Raw genomic sequence first — 21,906 nt, forward strand, 5'->3', positions numbered from 1 at the left:
CAACTATTTAAGCTCCTACCAGGAAAGCCCTAGGAGGCCATGGTTGGCACTGCATCCAATCCCAGGGAATGTAGAAACCATGTCCCACACCCAAGTCCAACTGAGTAGTTTTACTCGAGGGGAAGGAACGTAACTGAGGTAACTGCTTTTCTTGGCCTCAGCTGTGCTGTAGAGAGTCAATTTTTGTCCTTCTTCATGCTTTTTGTTCAACTAACTCCACCAAGGGTGTCATCCAGATGCTATTGAACTCCAACTCCCATCAGCCCCAGCCAACCAGGCCAATGGTTGGGAATGATAGGAGCTGTAGTCCAACAACATCTGGAGGGCACCAGATTGGACCACAACTCTTGAGGCATGCTGTTGTTTGGGTGAAATGAAGATAAAGAGGTTTTCTGATTTCCTGTCCCAGGGAGCCTGAGTTGGAATGGACTGGTGTAAGCTATAAATGTGTTAAGGCGTCTGCCCTCACCATACTGCAGCTGCAGCAAAGATGGGGATCCTTCTGCAGGGAGGGAACAGCCTCACTCATGACCAGAGCAACACTAATGATGCCAACATGAAACAGTGATGCCTCTGACGTAAAATGGAGGAGAGATAAATGAGCTTCCAGAGAGGGCATATATTGTCCATCCCCTCCCAAGTATTGATCCTGCTTTTATCCTCTCTATCCACTTCAGGACAATCACTTCTTATGATTTTCTTTCCTAATTGCCCTCACACAAACGAGTCAGGCACAAACATTGCTGTGCATACAGCAACCATGGGGAAGGAACTCCATGCAATGTCAAAGCAGCATGTAGCCTGGGGGCAAGATTTGGCTGGTGTGTTTGTTTGTTTGTTTGTTTGTTTATGTTTCTATACCACCCTTCATCTGAGGATTACAGGCCAGTTTACAATATAAACCTCCGGTTGAAGGCAATGAACACGTGAACACCTAGTCATGAGAACCAAGTGGGACCTAGTCAGGCGATGGTCACTCCCTCTGCATGCATGCTGTCTCTCTGTTGCTCTCTCTCCTGACTCCCAGTGTCAGATGGCCACCCCCTACTCTTCAAAAGATAAAGCCGCTCCTGTTCCTGGAGGGGCGGGGTTGTGCACTGGCCTCGCACTTCCTGCCCTCAGCAGGGGGAGGTGTCTACACCCCCACGTCACTGGGGAGTCCCAGCAGACGTCACGTGGCTAGCCGCATTTAAGCGGTCACGCGGCTGGGAGCAACCCCTTCTGCTCCCTGCTTCTTCAGATCTCCTGCCCTCCCGCCCTTTCTTCTTGCGTTTATCATCTTGACCTTGCTATGGACTTTAGTTGGTCCCCTGTTGAAGGAGCCTGGTAGGAATTTTTCCACTTGGCAGATTGGCACCAGCCACTTGGTTTTCGCCTACCTTATAGCAAACCATCACAACTTTGTAAGGTTTGGTGGTTAAGCACTGGAAAAGCTTGGTTGATGTCAGGGGAGGTTGTGACCATCACCTGCCCCTCCCCCTTTTAGGGTATTCCATTAAAGGAATCTGGGGTTCATGGTTACTGTCTGAAGTCTGGGTGGAGGTTAGGACCATGGCACAAGCTTTCCTGTGACCCTTGTACATCAACAAGGCTCCCCCTACAGGTGGTTAACCCTTTGAGATTTCCTGCATGGTGGGCAGGAGTCAGATATAGCCAGTTCGGGTCCAATGCCTAAAGCCAATACCACTCACATTCTGTAACCAATAAAAGTTGTGGCCTTTTTCGCCCATTAACCTAAAATACTTGTGTCCACAAGTTTTTCATTCATCAAAGGAGGGGGTGCAGGGCCTTGACACACAAAACATTTTGCTAGGGTCATAAGCCCTGATGATATTTTTGGAAGGCATCAGTGTGAATAAGAGGGTAAATGTCAAAGAGAAGCGATGCTAAGGATCAGTGGATTCAGAGGCCCAAGCTCTGCTTTGAGGTAAAAACCCTTTCACTCAAGGGACCATCTACTTCTTTCTCTCTGAGCTGGGAGCTCAGTGGCTTTTGAGCACATAAATGTAGCAAAGTTCTGCGCCATCTTCAGGCATAGTCCTTGTAGGCAAATATTTTGTTCCATGTAAATATTTCCATGCAGGGAAACTGTGAAGCAGCCTGTCAGCTGGCATCCTGTAGAGGAGCTCTTCACATGTTTCTTTCCATAAATGTGTGTCTGTCACCATGGAACAAGGGGGGTGATAAGAGCATGTTTCATGCTTGTGTTTGAAAGGATTTTTAAAAATCCACAAGAAATCATTTGACATATCTATACAAGATTTATGCTAAAGAGGTGTGTTGTTTTTTTAATGGTAGGTTTGGAGAGAAAGACACTTTGGGATTTCACAGGTGTTGAAAAGCTGAAAAGTTAAACATTCAGATTTCCTGCATGGGGTAAGTAGAACAGCACATACCATGCGGTGCGTACACTCGTCAGGCCAGAGGTACCAATAACACAAATCCTGCCCAACATGGAAGGAGGTGAGAAATCACAGGAGGGAGCTGGGTCTACATGTTGATGGACACTATCTCAGGTTGCTGTAGTAATACACCTATGGCACATTAAGGTATTTTGAATATATGAACAGTCGGACCTATAGTAACAACTCTTGTCTGGCCCACTGCCTCTTTTGATAATATGACTGGGGAAATGCAGTGTGCAATTTTTCTTTTTCTTTTTAAAAAGGCATACTGTATTGAGTTAAGTGCTCTTAAACCCATCAAATTCAAGGAATTTAAACATCCTTAAAACATACTCTTGGGTGAATTGTGTGGTCCTTGGTTTTCCTCAAAGGAGATCAGATGCAGCTAGGTGTACTGAACATCTCACCCAAAAATATGTTCAGCACCAAAAGCCTCATTACATATAAATCACATGTTGCTTTGGTGTTGCCTTTTGAATTAGTAAAACACCATGGTACACTTGATAAGCATCAGCATACAAAAGGTTTTAAATAAATAGTTATATGCAAGCCGATATCAGATTAAATACTACTAAGCATAGGTCACAAATTGTTAAATTTGTAAACAAGTTTGATTTTTATTTCTATTTGTTGCAGAATAGTTACATGCTGTGTTTCCAGTGACTCATAGCAGTTTACAGTGCAGTGATGCAAATTACTGATAAAAGGAAAACATTAATATGTCATGCTTTGGTGCATACACATTCTCAGGGCGCCATTAAGGAATTGCAGTGTGTGGTCAGGTAGGCAGCAGCACAATGCCTAAGCAACATGTGTCATGCTCCTCTTCATTGTGCACTGAGATACTGTGGTCCCTGATTGGCTGCCAGAACATGGAGGAGGGTGTATCAGCAGATCACAAGGGCTGTGGCAAGTGAGACGTTTGCAGCAATCTCATCCACCCAACCCTAAAGCTGAATCCACCAAAATGCATTCTGACTTCACCACACTTCAGCCCTCCTCCCCATGTGAAGTGCAGCCTCATACCAATAAATGGAATAAGAAAGAATTGTGGGTGCAGATGGAAGTACTGTATGGTTAGCAATGGGAAATGCCACTCAGTTTGAGCTCTGGAGGTTTCAGTCCCTGGTGGCCACATACTGACAGATTCGCTAAGCTTGTCCCAAATTTAGAATGTTTATTCCCCCTAGACGAAGCAGCTACATAAGTATTTAAAGCAGGCAAAAACTGTACTTGCTATTGAACACACCTTTTTGGACAATATACAAGCAGAATGCCTGCTGTCAAGGCTCTACCAGATGTTATGAAGCCCTAAATCCCACACGCAACTAGTTTCGGTGTTTTTCCAAAAGTATGTTGCTATTGTTAATGTGTGAAGAACCAAATGCAGATGGAAGGCTCCGATACTGAGTCAGCCAATGACAATATTCATGTGTCTGATCCAGAGAAGCAGAGCTTTTTGTTTTCCTAACAGAGGTACCCTCTGTACATCACTAGTTTGTGTTTAAATTCTCCCCACTTTTGACCACTCTGATGCAATGGAGCTTCTCTGTTGGCTGCTGGTTCAGAAAAGTAAACAAAAAGGCCCACTGTGGGTCTGCAATTCATTGTACTTGAGGAGAAAGGACTCACTGGATACTTCCCATTGAGCCTATCCATTCCAGATTGATTAGACTTGCTGAGCACTTCACTAACAAAGCCAATTTCAGTTGAAAATAGTCCTGGCTCACAAATGTATGTACAAACACTTGATTTTGCCTGATTACTGTACACTTGGTGTGGGCCAGTGTGGTGTAGTGGTTAAGAGCAGAGAACTCATAATCTAGCGAACCAGGTTCACTTCCCCGCTCCTCCACATGCAGCTGCTGGGTGACCTTGGGCCAGTCTCACTTCTCTGAAGTCTCTCAGTCTCACTCACCTCACAGAGTGTTTGTTGTGGGGGAGGAAGGGAAAGGAGATTGTTAGCTGCTTTGAGACTCCTTAAGGGGAGTGAAAGGTGGGGTATCAAGTCCAAATTCCTCCTCCTCCTCCTCTTCTTCTTGTGTTCATGTAGTCCCAAGGAAGTCAATCAATCTTACAGGGGAAGATTTGACACACCATTAAGTTATGTTCTCTTATCTAGTTTGTAAGTTTATTGTTCTAGCCAAAGGTCAACAAGCTTGTATTAGGTAACTATATTAATAAATGAATAAAGAACATATACCCATAATATTAAAATCACATATATATATAGCCACGTTCTCTTATCATATGAGTCCACCTAAGTTGGAGCCCCTCCAGTGACTCAGGTTATGCTTTGGATGATACACTTGTTTTACTTCATGCACTGTAAGTCGGGGGAACACGCTCCATCCAGAACATGCCCACACTTTTTATTATGATTTTAAATAGATTTGCTAAGACAGCATTTCCAACCTTGTGCCTTGCAGATGTTTTGGGCTACAAGCCCTATCAGTCTTGACTACAGTCATACCTCGGGTTGAATGTGCTTCAGGTTGAGCGCTTTCGGGTTGCGCTCCGTGGCATCCCGGACGTAACGGAGCGTGTTACTTCTGGGTTTCACCACTCGCGCATGCGCAGACGCTCAAAATGACGTCACATGCATGCACGGAAGTGGCAAAACGCGACCCACGCACGCGCAGACACACAGTCGCATCTTACGTTCCATTCAGGATGCAAATGGGGCTTTGGAACAGATCCCGTTCGCATCCCGAGGTATCGCTGTGCTGGCTAAGCTAACTGCAATGCAAAACCTCTGGAGGGCACCAGATTTGGGGAAGGCTGCTCTAAGAGATTCTCTTTATTCTTCATACTGAACCTACAAATAATAATAAAACCTTGAACCTTGCCATTGCAAATACATGGTCATCCAGGTTACATCTCTGGCTGGCCAACACATAAGCTGGTGAGCTGATGATTCAACCTACCTAGTCCCCCTGAGCTAACTTTGCATCCTGACCTGCCATTTGGGCAACCATTACCCTTATGCAATCTTATGATTATCTTAGGAAAGGTGCTGCATGAATACAAGGTTATTATAAGCATAAATGTACATCAAGTAGTACACTGAAATACTCTGACTTTCATTCCACCTTATTATATGTTAAGTTCACTCATTTCCAGATCTCAGGGGATGACATAAAGCTTTCTGCCTCTCAAATGCAAATCCAAGGGGGCTGCATATTCTGCTGCTGTAATGTATGCTGAGCCAAAAGTTCTGAAAACCTCTCTCTCTCTCTTAAACACAGCCAAATACAAAATCAATGATATTTCCCTCTGAAGAGAGATGCGGTTTTTGTCTGGCAGCTCCAAGTTCCTAGAGGCCTGGTTGGTTTTGCACTTTTGGTAATTGCAGACCTATCCTCTCCTAGTGACTTTTGTCCATTAGATATGTGAATGCATGTTAATACTAGTTATTCATAATAAAAAAATACTGTGATAGGTATAGCTATTCTACACACACACACCCCCTAGAAATGGTAGAATACCTGGACAGCTCCTAGTCCTTTCAATTAGGCTTAGATTGAATTGATTCCCAGTGAATTGTACTGTCTGTAAGGTGTGCACATTTGCTTCATGATGAATGGAAAGCTGAACTATATGAGGCCTATTTAGAGCAATTTGCATTCATTCCTAAATGAATGAATGCAGAGGGGGGAACAAATGGGGCAAATTAGAGCTCCATTTTGGGATTTCCCCCCTCTTTTTGCTTCTTTGTATTTGGGGTAACTCTCCTTCCTTCCTTCCTTCCTTCCTTCCTTCCTTCCTTCCTTCCTTCCTTCCTTCCTCTGTCAATAAGGCCACCATTTAAACACACTTACACATGCACACTGCCCCAGCACCATGTACTGTCAAAGTCATTCTAAGAGATCTAAAATGGTGGCTGTGTGTGTGGTGTAGTGGTTAAGAGCGGTAGACTCGTAATCTGGTGAACCGGGTTCGTTTCTCCGCTCCTCCACATGCAGCTGCTGGGTGACCTTGGGCTAGTCACACTTCTCTGAAGTCTCTCAGCCTCACTCACTTCACAGAGTGCTTGTTGTGGGGGAGGAAGGGAAAGGAGATTGTTAGCAGCTTTGAGATAATAAAGCGGGATATCAAATCCAAACTCCTCCTCCTAGTCCTCCTCATCTTCTTCTTCTTCCCTTTGATTTCAACTATCCTGCCACCATCTGAAAACTGCTAGAAATTAGGGGTGGGGGGACACCTTAAGACAAATGCGAGTACTGAACCAAATGAGATTTTAATGAAAGAAACATAACATGAATGAGATTTCAACAAATAAACCCTGAAACAAACCAAGGTCTCAGCCATGAATATGACTGGAATCTTGAAAGAAAACAACAATGTACACTCTAACTCAGTAAGCTCATACAAAACTTTGCTTGCTTCTCATATGAACTCTGATCTTAGAGAAACATCACCCATAAATACAATCTTGAAAAGGCCTCTGATGTCAACACCTTCTCTAACCTATACTTTGGAAAGATGCGTATCCATTTTGATGCCATTAAATTGAGCTTTCTTGATACCACTGTTTCCTGGTGACACACCCCCCCCCCCCCCCGTTTAGGCTGCCTTGGTTACAAACTTCTCTCATCTTAAGCAGAGAAGGGAGAGGAGAGGTAAAAAGTAAGTGTAAAGAGGAAATGACACAACATTTAGAGACAATTGCAAGTATACTGTAATTACAGCTTTTTGGAAACATTCACATAAATGTTTCCAACTTTGGGGGTTCTTTTGTTTTTTTGTTTTTTGTTTTTAAGCTGGTGCAGAGCCTGTCATATTATGATGTAAACAAATTTAGTGTTTTTAGCCAATGCTGGGGAGAAAGCATCCCTGTGCTGGTTTTGTATTTTGTGCCTGCCGGCAGAAATCTATAAAAATGGCATATTTCTTCCCCTCACTTATTAAAGCATATGTGGTTCTGCATGCTATTGCTACTAATGACAGTAGCCAATTTAGCAATATTTATGCTTGGCAAATACATAACTAAAGCCAAATGTTAAACACATACACACAACACACACCCAAATCAGAACCCCCAGTCACCAAATAATGATTTGAGGTTATTTTCTAGTTCATAAACATTTGAACTGCTAAAGCTAGAGGCTTGAATCTGATTCCCAATTTTCACAGCTGTTTTCAACCAGTATGGACCAAACCGACACACCTTCTCATCTACCAATGACCATCCTTCACTGTGAAACAGCTTAGCAAGTGAAGCAGAGCAACTCTGCTAGCTTCCTGGAAGGTTGGTTACTATCGCTTACTGGGAAAGAAAGAGGCAAGACGGCAGGGAGGTCAGTATGGTGCAAACACACCAGCAGAGCCAATCTGGTACTCCTGCCAGTGTGTTTGCACACTCCCCATCCAGCAAACTGCTTCTCTGCACAGGTCAGCCAATGCAATCCATGCCACTGTGTGCTACAAGGAGACCTTGCTTTCAAGGCTGACCAAGCAACCATTCCAGATGGTTCACCGAAGCAAACAAAGGAAAGGACATTGCTGGCACCACAGGTAAGGTAAAGGTAAAGGTACCCCTGCCCGTACGGGCCAGTCTTGACAGACTCTGGGGTTGTGCGCCCATCTCACTTAAGAGGCCAGGGGCCAGCGCTGTCTGGAGACACTTCCGGGTCACATGGCCAGTGTGACATCGCTGCTCTGGCGAGCCAGAGCTGCACACAGAAACGCCGTTTACCTTCCCGCTGGTAAGCGGTCCCTATTTATCTACTTGCACCCAGAGGTGCTTTCGAACTGCTAGGTTGGCAGGCGCTGGGACCGAGCAGCGGGAGCGCACCCCGCAGCAGGGATTCGAACCACCGACCTTTCGATCGGCAAGTCCTAGGCGCTGAGGCTTTAACCCACAGCGCCACCTGTGTCCCCTGGCACCACAGGTACAAATCCTAATATTTCCCAATGCCATGCTAAAGCCTGTATTCCACATTTTCAATCGTTTTCTTTCTTGCTCAATAAGAAATAAATAAATAAATCCATTATTCTGCCTCATTCTCAGAGTACCTTCAAACTAATTTTCTGTATTTCAGTATCTTTCTGTGGTTGGCTGGATGTTTCAAGGTATAAGTCTAGGAAACTCCACAGGAGCACATGGCAAGGCGGACAAAAAACATGAGGATTTGGTTGCCCTTTCTCTTGTACTCCAACTACAACCATCAAAAAGCATCTGCAGGTAGCAGATGTTCTGAAAACTATAATAGGCAAAGTATATGAACATAACTTCCCGGAAAGGACAGGGAAATAGTAATTGGTGAGCCATATCCTGGCATTCTATATTTGCAATGATGGATGTTACATTAAAAAAACAGTGCCTCTGATGCATCAGCTTTGTGTAGGATTATCAAACTAATGCCATGAACATGAGTGCTGAGCTTTCCCTGTACTGAAGTGAATAGGAGAACCTCTGCTAAGCATAGAGTTAAAGGTACACACCTGAGTGCTTAACTATCAAAAACTACAAAAATACATGTCACTATATGCTTTAATTTAAGGATCATGGAGCATACTGCTCATCCCTGCTTTAAGAGGATGGATTATGAACAGCAGCTGTTTCAGAACAAATTTATTAGAAATCCTGTAACAGAGAACAAACCCACTCTGCAGTGTTACCTCAGGTTACATACGCTTCAGGTTACATATGCTTCAGGTTATATACTCCGCAAACCCAGAAATAGTGCTTCAGGTTAAGAACTTTGCTTCAGGATGAGAACAGTAATCATGCTCCGGCAGCGCGGCAGCAGCAGGAAGCCCCATTAGCTAAAGTGGTGCTTCAGGTTAAGAACAGTTTCAGATTAAGTACGGACCTTCGGAACGAATTAAGTACCACTGTACTGATTTTAAATCGCTTAAAGGCCACAAAATAATGGTTTGTGGGCACTTCCCAAGTCATAAACATTTGAATTCCCAAAGCTAGAGACCTGACCCTGATTCACAATTTTCATAGACAACTTCAGCTGGGAGGGACCAAACAGACACAGATTAGAAGTCCTAGCAATGGTAGCTCTATGGGAAAGGAAAGCCAAGGATGAAATGCTCAGCACACCCAACACTGCAACTCCCATGATTACTTGGGGTATAAAACCGATCTGCATCAACAGTGTGCGTGTATCCCAGAACAACCCATTTGTAGGTTTGCCCTTTTAGCTTGCAAGATCAATAGTTTATGCCCCCTCTTGAAGTCACGAAGTGTGACTCTGCATATATCTGTTACCCTTTTGAAAAGACAATCGTTTTTTATTTGCTTGGTATTAGTGAAGTATATGGACAGATTATCATTTCAGGTTTTATTATTCCAGGAAATCCAAAGCAATAAAGCACTTTTTTCCCCCAGTGGTTAACAACACAGCAATTTTTTTTTCCAATGCTGCAATTTAATAAATAAAATCAAGTCTGCATAAAGCAAATCATGTCCAATTTTTACAACCTACTTTTTCTTCTTCTCTCTCCCCCCACTCCCCATTTTGCCAGGACATAGATAAAGGGTCCCAAACTCTGCTAAAGACAAAGCCAACAGAGGGATCTTGTTGCCATCATGCCCTGCTTGTAGGTTTTCCAGAGGCATTTGGCTAGAAACAGAATGCTGAGCTATGCAGGTCAATGATTTGTCCAAGGCCTCAAACACTGCGCAAGACAGAGGTCTGAGCCTAAACCCCAAACCCAAATACTACCCATTTGTCCCTACATTTGCTGCAGTTCCATTGTATACAATGCTCTGAAATGCACATCTCAACCCCATACTAGCAAGGGACAGATCAATCTATTTCCAGTCAATATTACTTTTACATGTGTCTGTTACAGCTGATTTCTGCATTTATATGCACAAATATTTGCACAAGTACATATGTCTGTATGTATTTCAGCGTGCATTTTTATTCAGAGGTCACAAAATTAAAAGACACCTGCTTTTGGGGAGAAAAGTGATGACAAACCTAGGCAGCATCTTAAAAAGCAGAGACATGACCTTGCTGACAAAGGTCCAATAGTTAAAGCTATGGTTTTCCCAATAGTGATAATATGGAAGTGAGAGCTGGACCATAAAGAAGGCTGGTCGCTGAAGAATTGATGCTTCTGAATTATGGTGCTGGAGGAGACTCTTGAGAGTCCCATGGACTGCAAGAAGATCAAACCTATCCATTCTGAAGGAAATCAGCCCTGAGTGCTCACTGGAAGGACAGAACCTGAAGCTGAGGCTCCAATAATTTGGCCACCTCATGAGAAGAGAAGACTCCCTGGAAAAGACCCTGATGTTGGGAAAGATTGAGGCAACAAGGAGAAGGGGACGACAGAGGACAAGATGGTTGGACGGTGTTCTCGAAGCTACTAACATGAGTTTGACCAAACTGCGGGAGGCAGTGGAAGACAGGAGTGCCTGGCGTGCTCTGGTCCATAGGGTCACAAAGAGTCAGACACAACTAAATGACTAAAGAACAACAACAAATCACACTATTTGGAGAAGTGTGAGATCTGAAGGTTTGCAACACTACAATTCAAACACACCAGTCTGGGTAGCTTAGATCAATTCGTACTGAATTCACAAAGCTCAAATTCTTCGAGCATCCCTACTTCAGACTTACCATATTTACAAAGATGCAAGGCAAAACAAATTCAGGCGGGTTTAAAAAGCACAGCTGCACACATTTGTATTCATGCAATACAAAACTTATGAAATTCAAGGTTTAGCCTTACATGAGATGGGTTTTTGAAAGAATTAGGCCAGCTAGGATGTAGAAGGCTACATTAGACAAATCCCTGAAATGTAGGCCTATCAATTCAACCACCAAATTCAGAGTAAGCATACATGTGAATGACAGGTGTTTATGGCATACCAGTTTCCAGAGGCATCTGACCGGGTGCTGTTGAAAAGACAATGCTTGACTCAATATATCTTGGTTTGCAGGGAACTCATGCAGCAGCTCAGCTACCATATATATTTTTTATCTTCACAGATTAGTTTCTTTTGCATATCCTCCCAATAATTAATTTCCCTTTTGAGAGTCTTCCAAAAATTCATTTTCTCTTTCCAAAGCATTCATTTCCCTTTCCAAAAATTAATTTCCCCTCAAAATTTATTTTCCACCAGATTGCCCCATTGACAAACCCATTCCCCTAATTAATTCTCCCCCCCCTAACAATTCATTTCCTCACCTTCTCCAAATTAATTTATGTTTCTGCTTTACACCTGTAGCTCATAGGCACTTTGCATGATGAAGAAGGTCCCAGGATCAGTCCTCAGTAGAGTGGAGAATGTTCCCATTCTAAAATCTGGAATAGTTGCTGCCAGTCAGTGTTCATAAATCTGTGCTAGATGGACCAATGGTCCGACTTTGAATAAGGCAGCTTTCCATGTTGGCAAAAAACTATTTTCCCTCTGTCTTCCCCAAACAAATAAAAATCCCATTATTTCCTCTCACCACTTCTCCTACGTCACCTTCCACACAAGAGTCCAACCCAATGAAATCTGCATCCCGACATCCAAACTAAAGAAGTGAAATGTACAGGTGATCCCTTATGAAGGAAATGCGATTGGTTACACTCGTTGCTATCTGTGGAGCTATCACTTATGTATGTCTCTTGAGGCCAAAATAGAGAGTTCAGGATTTCAAAGGGGTGAAATTATTCAGATAATGAGAAAAAGACATGGTGGTTGGCTGACAAATTCCAATCCAAACATTCAATGCTATTTTTCTAGAAAAAGAGGTGCTGGAACTCACCATGAATGCCTCCCTCACTAGAATGGCAATGGCGCCCACCTGCGAGGTGCTGAAGCTGAGTTCCGGTGAGTTCTCACTGTGGGGGAAAAAAAGCCCAGCAAACATTAACTGTTCAGTAACCATGTTCAATATATGCCTGAAAAAGTTCAGAGTAAAGAGAAAATATTGGTACGTAATAAAATAAAGCAATTTTATTACTGGGATGATTTCGAGGGTTCCTAAGGTTTTATCATTCTGGATATTATGGGAGGAATTCAAAATCACACTGTTACAAATGTTCCATCGGAACAATCCACTTGCCTGATGGGACAATCCCCACTCTCCTTCCTGGCATGTGCAAAGGGATAGCCTTTTCACAGTTTTTGAAAAATAATTATGATGTAATGCCTAGTATTCTCGATTTCTAATCTTGTAGAAGTATAGGAGTTCAGAAGAGGAAATATGTGTCTGCCTGAGCTATGGCAAACATTGTTATTGTGATGAAATTATGTCAGTGGCTAATGATTGTTGTCACGGGCAGTTCTTTGATGCAGCACCATCATCTTGGCCTGAACTGAGCTCACAAGATTTCTCCTGAACGTTTACACATGCCACACAAAAGAAAATACCGAGGATCCATTCTGGATTTTTCACAAAAGTCATGGGGGAGGTAGAAGAAGCAGCACTTTGCTGGATCCATTATACTAGCTGAATAATGGTGTTGCCATGTTGTTATATGAAGAAGAAGAAGAAGAAGAAGAAGAAGAAGAAGGAGGAGGAGGAGGAGGAGGAGGAGGAGGAGGAGGAGGAGGAGGAGGAGGAGGAGGAGATCTGGAGTAGGAGCTTGTAACTCTACCACCATAAAGGTACGTGTGGGAAGGCCCTAGGTGTAAAACTAACACTTGCTTATCAGGGAAGGATAGAGGGTTCTGCCTTTGTTTCCATTGTTAACTTTCTTTCATTGGCCCAAACCTTCAGCAAAGAAATTTTAAACAAACTTTCAAGCTCATCCTCCTTAGAACTCAAGAAAGCAAATCCACTTCATAAGTGAAGTCTTTCTCTCTAGGTTATTACTATTTGCATTTGAATAAAAAGCCATTCAAAATCAAATAAAAGCTTCAAGGTCGAAAGTCTTTTAATAGGAACTAAAGCCTACAAGGGGAATTTAAGCAATTATCCTAACGCAAAGCAGCCATCAGTTCAAACATATCACCACTCTAAATTATTAGTGATAAAATCCCATGTTGTATAACAATTGCAGCTGTGATACCAATTTAAAAATATAACGTTTCTGTAGATCCAGGTTTACTCAAGGAAAACCATTATTTTATTTTACAGACCAATTATCTTTTGTGAAAAATTAAATTTATGAGTTTTTATTTAATAGATAAAAATAAAGATAGGGTCATTTTCTCTAGAAAATATATTAATAATATATCCCTAGATTTGCCATATCTTCTGGAATCCTGAGCTTCATTCTCAGTATGAAAATTGCAATTACTGAAGAGCAAATATAATGTGGACTGTAGTGTTCGAGCCACAAATTCTGTTTTCAAATACCTGGGGACCAGGTTATCTGAAAGGGGCACCACGTCTCGCTTTGTCACCTAAGGTAAAATAGGAAGGTGCCACCACAGCCCAGCCCACCAAAGTCTCACTTACTAGGGTTGTGTGGCAGCGCTCATATGGTGTCAGATCTTGTGTGAGTCACATGAGATCTTACTGGAAGCCACTACCACATTTCTTCACAAAAAAGGAGATATTCAATAGACACAATTACTCCTACTCAGTATTAGAAAGGTCAATTTCTCAGAACAATTTTAGTAATTTAAAAGGCTATCTTATTATTAGGGATAGGGACCTATCCCTGATAATGTGGCCCTCCAGACCTGTCTGTCAGGCCCTCAATGCTCTCCTCATGCAACAGATCCTCCTCCACCAATCACACACCATCTCCTCAAGCCACAGCCTTCATCAGGGGTAGCTGGCCATTGTGATTGTGATTCATGTGTTGGTGCCACTGCAATGAGCCCTGTGTGGGGCTTCCCTTGGGATTTCTCCAAAGCTGGTGGTGGTATAGAACACTGTGGCCATGTTGTTGAGAGGACCACCTGGACACCAACATATTACACCTGTGCCGAGGGAAGAGTCCTTGCTGCCCATCAAAATGTCATAGGGCTGTGTCAGGGGACTGCCATTGGAACAGGGGAGGGAGGCAGGGGGATACAGAGAGCTTCCGACACTTCTGAGGAGCAGCTCCTCGTCCAGCAGTGGGGAAAACCACACCTCCAGTGGAGCAGAGGGGGAAGGGGGGAGCCGAGCAAGGAGAGGGCTCAAAGATGCTACTGAGAGCCCAAGCGCCTCACCTAGCCCGGCTGGCCAGGAAACAGGCATGCCGTCTCCATCACCCAGCTTGCACAGAAGGGTGAAATGTAAGGAGGGGAGGGGGAGATTTGGGGTGTCTAAGTTCTTATGTTGGGGGAGAAACCGGAAGGGGCCACTCTCGGAATCTGCAAGTGACTAAGACGGACATGAACTTTGTGTTTCTGCGCTGTAAATAGTTTTGCACCAATAAAACCTGTAAAACACAGGTCAGAGTCCTGCCTGGTTACTCACGAGCAACCACAACCAGCACCTGACAGGCATTTTAATAAATTCAAAGACCTGGGAATACAGACTGCAATGATTTCCCACACCTGATCCATGTGAGCCTCCCATCATAAGTGGTAAAGTCCAGACACAAGTTTAGCAACTCAGTAAGAACTAGGCCTAACTTGGGCTGGATCTAGGCTATGCACAAAATCCATTTAAATCACATTGAAAACACACACACTCCTGGGAACTGCAGTTTGTCAAGAGTACTTGGGTTTGCAGCTCTGTGAGGGGTAAATTACAGTTTCCAGGGAACGCTGGGCAGGCAGCATGCTTTAAATGGATGCTGAGTACAGTCCCAGTCTATGACTGGGTCTACCCTTGAACAGGACATTGCAGCATGCTTCAGACACTAGTTTTTAGAATACCAAAAAAGGAAAGCAATATGGCAATTATATAGTTTATTATATTCCGACTACTGAGAGGCACTATTTGACACCAAAGCGTATTGGTCCATCTTTCAGAATTGTTTTGCTAAGCAATCATTCGTTTTCCTAAAACAGAGTGAACAGTGTAAAATTCAGTGTAAAAATAAAATTCAAAATTACATTTTAAAGTCACAGCACCCACAAGTCTGTCTTCAGATGCCACTTCAGACGCCAACCACATCAGCTGTTTGTTTTAAGCTACTCAGAATATTATTTAAATAAAGGCTAATATGACAAAATCAAATCCCTTTTGCTTGGCTAATGTTTTTCATTAGCTAGACCTATATTTTAGCAATCTAGCAAAACTATTTGAAAGCAGGACTCAAATCAGAAACAATGCCCATGTAAAAATGGTATTACTGTACAATATTAAAACTGACCCTGCTTGCTTAAACATCTACCCTTTCTCCTCTCATGTCAGCTCAGAAAGCTGAAAACTCAGCCTCTTTACAGACCAAATTGTCACATTTTATTGGTTTCTCCTGCAGCCTTGCACAGTTCCCATAGTTACTGCTGCCATTCCCAGAGTTCATTATTTCTGGACATGCTCATTAGGATAATAAGCCAAGCACAAAGGTCAGCACTAACAAATTTGGGACTTGGGGTGAAAACCTTAATCGGGATTTTATACCCCAAAACTATTTGTGGGAATTTGGAGACTCTGGACCAGCAATATCATATCAAGGCCAGAATCTACTACCTTGTTCTGGAAGAAGACAAAGGAGGAGGAGGATTTCATCTGATTATCGATTCACTTTCCAGCCTATAGCAAATGGATATATGGTTAAGCAACTAAGAAGTTTGAAATGTTATAGAGGACCCATTGCAGTGGAGTCAATTAAAATACTTTGCCATCAGAAGCAATCAAGGTCTGAAAATTACAGCTCCCCAAGAAAAAAATAAAAAATAAGATTTAGAAACAATCACCATCAGAAAATTGCTTGATACTTCGTTGAATCTTCATTCAATAATCACATGTGATCTTTGGATGAAATGCAGTGTATAAATTTAATAAATGATAATAATGTTATACTGGGCCGATCTGCAAAGGGCTAATAGTCTTGTCTTCCAAACAGCAGCTTCAACTATGTGACCTTTTGGTCCCTTTCATGTCTGCAATTCTAGGGGATGCTTAAGGGCAGCATCTAACTAAAGAATACTTCAACAATGGGACTTACCCACCCCCCTTCACTGGCACATGCCCTGCACCCTCCCCAAATCTGCCCTGAGGAGGACCCAGAACAGATTTCTTGGAGCATGACCTGTTCAGTCGCATGGGCACCAGGCCTTCGGAGTGCTGCAGGGGTTGCCACAACTATGGCATCCAACAAAACGTGAGGGGCAGGTGCCAGATTTTGCCCTTGCTCAGGGCACTACTGAAATTTTAGGTGCCAAGGTCTGCCACTGTGAAGACTCCAGTTGCACAAGCAGAAATCCTTGCACTGGTCAGAGGCTTACTTAGTGCTACATTGGATACAACCCAGAGCTTTTAACGTGTAAACACCACGCCTGCTTCATGGCAGATCTACCTGATGTCTTTGTAAAACTGCAGTTCTTCCATGTTTTGTCACCATTTCTTCAGTCTTTTTTTTCTTGTCACAAAAAAAATCTGTTAAGGAGGCAGAGAGTTAGTGACACCATCTCTCTGCAGGTGTGGGTTGTTGTTGTTTAGTTGTTTAGTCATGTCCGACTCTTTGTGACCCCATGGACCAGAGCACACCAGCCACTCCTGTCTTCCATTGCCTCCTGCAGTTTGGTCAAACTCATGCTGGAAGCTTCGAGAACACTGTCCAACCATCTCGTCCTCTGCCGCCCCCTTCTCCTTGTGCCTTCCATCTTTCCCAATATCAGGGTTTTTTCCAGAGAGTCTTCTCTTCTCATGAGGTGGCCAAAGTATTGGAGCCTCAGCTTCAGGATCTGTCCTTCCAGTGAGCACTCAGGGCTGATTTCCTTAAGAATGGAGAGGTTTGAGCTTCTTGCAGTCCATGGGACTCTCAAGAGTCTCCTCCAGCACCACAGTTCAAAAGCATCAATTCTTTGGCGATCAGCAGGTGCGGATTAGAAAATGTAATTGAGGTGCAGTGGGAAGAACTGACCCTGGGGAGGTGGGTGATGTTTTGGAGATGTCCCCTTCTTTCTCTGTCACTTGCCTTGCATTTCCAGGTACAGAGTCACTTTGGGTTGCAAGTCAACTCCTTTCCCAGAAAAAGAAAGCCAGTGGCTGCCCTGTTTCTGGCTCCCAACTACCAGCCCCTAAATAGGTTCTTATTGTGGGGTGGGCACTGCTCATGCACACAAGTTTTTCGCAGAATCCACACAATGTTGGTGGCCTATATTCTTTCCCCATTAAACAAATGCATTATTTCCTGTAGAGAGGGAGGGACAATAAGTTAAAAATAAGATTGATCTCCAACCCTGTGTATTAGTTATTATCTCAGACATTAACTCCACTTTGACTAGCAAAATGGGTAAATAATTTCAAGGTTTAAGGCACACACACACCCAGCTGTGGAAGGAACCCAAATATGTCTTTATAATGCATCACTCTATTTTTCCATAACATGAAACAGCTTCCAAACATCAGCATGACAGACTGCACCTTGTTAGCACATCAGGTAAATAGGTCTAGACCAGCTGCTAGGAAGTAAACAACCCTAGCTTACAAATGCACTTTGCAAATTGCCATGAAAGGTAAAAGGATGTGGGCTGACCTTCATGCTATGGGTGGTCATTTATGGTCTTCATAGCTACTCTATCAGAATTAGTTTCTCCCCACTCTACCTCCTCTGCTTTTTTCAAGTTAGTGCTTTTTTGGCATTCAACTCACTATAATTACCTGATTCACCAAGAGACCAACAATTTCACCGGTTAAGACAGAAGCAATTTTGAACTAATGAGTCCCAAAAAGCAAGAGAGGAAATGCTTGTGTGTCCCCGGGATTGCCGTATCAGTCCTTAGCAGTGCAATTTTAGAGTCCCCTGGCAAGCATCTATTAGCATTGCTGTGACATTTGGCTGCCATGCCCCTGTCTTACAAAATAGATACAATGCTTTCTTTCCCCCTATAAAATCCATCCCATGCCCTGCATGTGTTACATTATTTAAACATTCCAAGAGCTGAGAAACATTTCTGAGAAATAGATGTGGCAATGCTAGAACGCCATTCCTTTATTTTAACAGCAGCCTCGGCTAAAAGAATACTGGCCACAGCTTACATACAAAAACACTAGTGGTTACTTTTGGTGTGTGTGTGTGTGTGTGTGTGTGTGTGTGTGTGTGTGCACAAGTACATGTGTGCACACAGAAGCCTGTATGGGTTTATGTTCTGAGAAAGAGCAACAGGGGCAAGAGAGTGACGCCCTCTGAATTGTATACTGTATTTTTTTTATGGGTGTATTCATAAAGGAATTTGTATACTGCACCATCAGTTTGGTGTACAGCAAAACAAGAGAGAACTCATTATACATAATTCAAAACAATACAGTGGTACCTCAGGTTAAGAACTTAATTCGTTCCGGAGGTCCATTCTTAACCTGAAACTGTTAACCTGAGGTACCACTTTAGCTAATGGGGCCTCCCACTGCTGCTGTGCCGCCACCGCGCAATTTCTGTTCTCATCCTGAAGCAAAGTTCTTAACCTGAGGTACTATTTCTGGGTTAGCGGAGTCTGTAACCTGAAGCGACTGTAACCTGAAGCGTCTGTAACCCAAGGTACCACTATAACTAAAATGACTGACTAGTCAAGACAACAGCATAGACCTGTCAGCATAAAAAGTCTTCAAGATATACCTGAAAGTCACTTTCACCTGCAGTGGCATTGGCTGTGATGTGAGAAGGTTGCCATATTTCAAAAAGTGAAAATCTGGACACAAGAGTTGTTGAGCTTTTCATAAGGAAAATCAGCAAAAATGACATTGCGCCGACGTGGCTTGCCATACGTCTGGATTTCCCCAAACATTTTTTCCCCAATTTCCACCCAGACACTACTTCCCACTACAGTATTCCAGGTATGTCTGGGAAATTCTGGACATATGGCCACCTTGAATCTCTGCTGGAAGAGTGTTCTATAGCATGGGACTGGCAGCACTAATGCCCAACTTCAGGTTGGGTGTCTGTAGGGTGTCTGTAACACAGATACTAACAGAGCTCCTCAACATGATCTCGGTGATCAGGCCGGGATATAAGAGCTCAGGTGTCCTGGGCACAAGTTGTCCAGGGCTTTGTGTATTAGCATAGGATCCTTGAACCTGACCCAGAAACATACTGGCAGCCAGTGCAGATGTTTTAGCAAAAGTGTCACATGCTGTCTGCTCCCATCAGCAGTCCAGCTACTGTATTCTCCCTTGCTGAAGCTTCCAGACGAAGCCCACAGGCAGATATGATGTCTTACTTTGATCAAAAACAGTTGCACAAACTTTTTCCTTCTTCCAGATCACAAAACAGCACAGATTAGCCACAGAACAAACACATCCTTCAGTTATCCATCACTCTGTTCTTATGACGCGTCGGGAAGGAAACCAAATGCCATTAGTGTCCTTTATAGGAAGTCCAGGTTGTGCTCTGTGTGAGGGTCTCATCAAACAGCCATTAGGTAGCCACTTGAAAACCCTTCATATATAAGCTTCTTGCTCATCGTGTGCCGCCAGTTGTGCACATCTCTACACAATGTGTGCTTCTGGCACACGCTGATAAGCATTACTTTCTGAGAATCTGCTGGTGCACGCTGGAATCTGAATCCTGCAAATACAGTGGTACCTCTGGTTACATACGCTTCAGGTTACAGACTCCGCTAACCCAGAAATAGTACCTCGGGTCAAGAACTTTGCTTCAGGATGAGAACAGAAATCGTGCTCCGGCGGCACAGCGGCAGCAGGAGGCCCCCTTAGCTAAAGTGGTGCTTCAGGTTAAGAACAGTTTCAGGTTAAGAACGGACCTCCAGAATGAATTAAGTACTTAACCTGAGGTACCACTGTAGTGGCTGGTGAAAATGACTGCCCAGCGACAAACTGGAAGCTGGCACACACACTGTATTGTAAAGTGTTTCTCCAGAGTTAGGACTTTTCGAGTGTACTTGTGGATTATGACTAAGCCTCAGTAATGTCTCAGAAAGAATTCCACCTTATTGCTCATTTCAGACAACACCTATACTGTATAGTAAAACACTGCAGGGTTTAAGGGAGAAAGAGAGTGGACAGTGTTAAGAAATCACTATTGTGAATTTGCACTGTAGGGATTAAGAGACTAATTGCTAATCTAGAAATGTATATAGATGAATATCTGCAGTCTTGTAGGAAATGGGAGTACTGAATGCTGAACCAAAGGGCTCTGAGATATTCATATACCACTGATGGCAAGAACTATTTTAACTCCCAATCTCCTGGCAAAGAGGGGCCCCACCAGTGGGAAAACCCCATACCAAAAGAAACCCACTCACCTATGGAGAGCTAAGTGGCTGGAAGATATGTTTGCTGGCAATTTCTCCCATGGGAAGCCCCCAAAAGTGGCATGTTGTGGGAGAGGCAATAAAACAATGAACAGGGTGGTGATACAATGACTACTGTAATCAACACAAGATAATATCACCAAGGCAATTATCTGTAAACAAACCTCCATAAAAGTGGCAAAAGTAGTTTCTTTCCCAAATAGGTTTTATCTTGAAAAATGGCAAATGCAGTAATAAAGAGTCCACTTGTGATATATCAGTGGTTCAGTGCTTGAACATCATGTTAGGCTGGATCAACAAAAAATAGGATAAAGCCCCCCCTCCAAAAAAAAAACCCTTCGGCCCTGGGTGGTTCAAGCAGCAGGATGTAGATACATTTGTGACTCTGCCACTACTGCTTCCAGCCAGGAATCAGGATTAGTTCCTCAATGGCTTTCCTTATTTAAGAAGTCTGCTGACATTCTGTGCATACCTATGTATGTATACAGGGACACGGGTGGCGCTGTGGTGTAAACCACAGAGCCTTGGGCTTGCTGATCGGAAGGTCGGTGGTTTGAATCCCCACGACGGGGTGAGCTCCCGTTGTTCGGTCCCTGCTCCTGCCAACCTAGCAGTTTGAAAGCACATCAAAGTGCAAGTAGATAAATAGGTACTGCTCCGGCAGGAAGGTAAACGGTGTTTCTGTGTGCTGCTCTGGTTCGCCAGAAGCAGCTTGGTCATGCTGGCCACATGACCCAGAAGCTGTACGCCGGCTCCCTTGGCCAGTAAAGCGAGATGAGTGCCACAACCCCAGAGTCATCTGCGAATGGACCTAATAGTCTGGGGTCCCTTTACCTTTACCTTTATGTATGTATGTATACACATATCTGTATTCACTCTCTGTTGTTTGTTAGCAAAGTAAGTTTTTTATTTTTAAAAAGTTTTATTTAATGCTGCTCATTAGCATGGGGAAAATAATTATTATTTGGCAGTGTTTCACTGAATAAATCAGAGCAAATAACCACAGTAAAGGAATCTGCTTGGGGCTATAGGTGCACTGCCTTTGAAACAACAACCTTGAAGATTGTTAAAGAAATAAAGTCAGATTACAGATGCTCCTTGGCTTTTCTGGGACAGCGAAAAGTTCCAGATACAGAATGTTTTATTTAAATGCTACGTGAGTCACAAAGTTGAGGCAGTTTTTTGGAGTACCGGTACTTTTGAAATAAAATAATAATTATATAAATGATCACAAAAGAGACTCTTCCATGTCCAGTTTACTGCAACATGTAGACT

The sequence above is a fragment of the Podarcis melisellensis genome (genome assembly GCF_964234715.1).
Source record: "Podarcis melisellensis genome assembly, chromosome: 2".
Classification (NCBI taxonomy): Eukaryota; Metazoa; Chordata; class Lepidosauria; order Squamata; family Lacertidae; genus Podarcis; species Podarcis melisellensis.